The sequence below is a fragment of the Gavialis gangeticus genome, unplaced genomic scaffold (assembly GCF_001723915.1).
Source record: "Gavialis gangeticus isolate Ggan-Ray unplaced genomic scaffold, GavGan_comp1, whole genome shotgun sequence".
Taxonomy (NCBI): domain Eukaryota; kingdom Metazoa; phylum Chordata; order Crocodylia; family Gavialidae; genus Gavialis; species Gavialis gangeticus.
Window position 1 is genome coordinate 11,063,192 of NW_017729001.1, and position 1,285 is coordinate 11,064,476.

The window sequence follows — 1,285 nt, forward strand, 5'->3', positions numbered from 1 at the left end:
AGCTGCCTGGCCTGGCACAATGGCACATGGATGGCAGCAGCAGCTCATCACCTGCCCCAGCCTCTGACACACTGCAGTGTCCCATGCTGCAGTGCTGTACCATGGCCACTGCCGCCTCCTCACAGGAGTGGGCGACTGGGCAGGTATCCTGGCTACTCAACACTGCTAGGCACCTGCCCACCCATCCCCAGCGGGGCATGGGGATGCTGTCTGGATTCTCCCATGCTGGCCTGAGAGTACCTGTGGACACCTCCCCACTCCCTCAGCCCCCACCCACACACTCCCACCCTGCCCCGCTGGCTCTTCCCACAGCCCCCAACCCCCCCTCAGCCCTGGCAGGCACCAACACCTGCAACCGCACCCAACCCACAGGGCCCTCCCCAGCCCTGCCAGTGCCCCCCATCCCCAGCCTGCAGCCCCCCACCTCCTTCCAGCCCACAGCACACCCCACTTTCCCACCTGGAGCCTTTGGGGTAAGTGAGCCTGAGCCAAGCCCTGGCTAAATCAAGAGTCTCAGGCCCTGTCCCGCCTTCACATGCTTTACACTGAACAGTTACAATAAAAATTCTCAGTCATTTTTAAAAGGAAGTCATGCTTGTTTCAGCTGGATTTTGCAATCCCAAAAAGCAGCACAGAACCTGAAAATTTTAAAGCCACTAAAGAAGAGCTGCTAAAAAAAGAACAATTTTCAAATGTGACTTACTAAAATAGTTAAATAAAAAGCACAAAATCTAACAGAGGTTTGCAAAGTCTGCAGCTCCATCCTGTCAGTGAAGACAGTTTTTGGGTACTAACATCTACCTCAATGCTCAGAAATCCAAATTTTGTAATGATGTGTAGTCCACAAGAACCAAAGATAAAGAATTAAGTGAAACAGACTTTTTTTTTGTCTAAATCACTGGTGCTCAACCTCCAGTCCACAGGGCTCTCCATGAGTTTGGAAAATTTGGTGGCAGGGGAGAGGTGGCAGCATTAACTGCTGTGGCTCCCCTGACAGCCAGATGACAGTCCCATGCACTGAATTCAGGGTCACTCCATAGCCAAATCCACTTCACGACCAGATCGGGCACATGGAGTCAGGCCAGCACATGGTATCAATACAGTCAGATCCAGTGCGTAGAGCCAGATGGGTGTGCCAGACTGCCCCTGCAGATGACCCCACCGGGTGACTCTGGCACAGGTCCATGGACTGATCTCACCCATGGGTTTCATTTAGTCCACAAACTAGCCCCATTACCATTCACCTAGGCAGCCGGCAGGGCCAGAAGGCTGCACACCCCGGTCT

The 1,285-nt window shown here is 53.5% G+C and overlaps 1 long non-coding RNA gene across 1 annotated transcript in view; it reads right to left on the minus strand.

Moving 5' to 3' along the window:
* Positions 1-512: 512 nt before the first annotated feature.
* The window catches only part of LOC109290336, a 10,742-nt gene continuing 9,969 nt past the window's right edge, over positions 513-1,285 (minus strand). The window contains exon 2 of the long non-coding RNA XR_002095575.1: positions 513-1,244. This is a non-coding gene — a long non-coding RNA (uncharacterized LOC109290336). The remainder of the gene's footprint in view (positions 1,245-1,285) is intronic.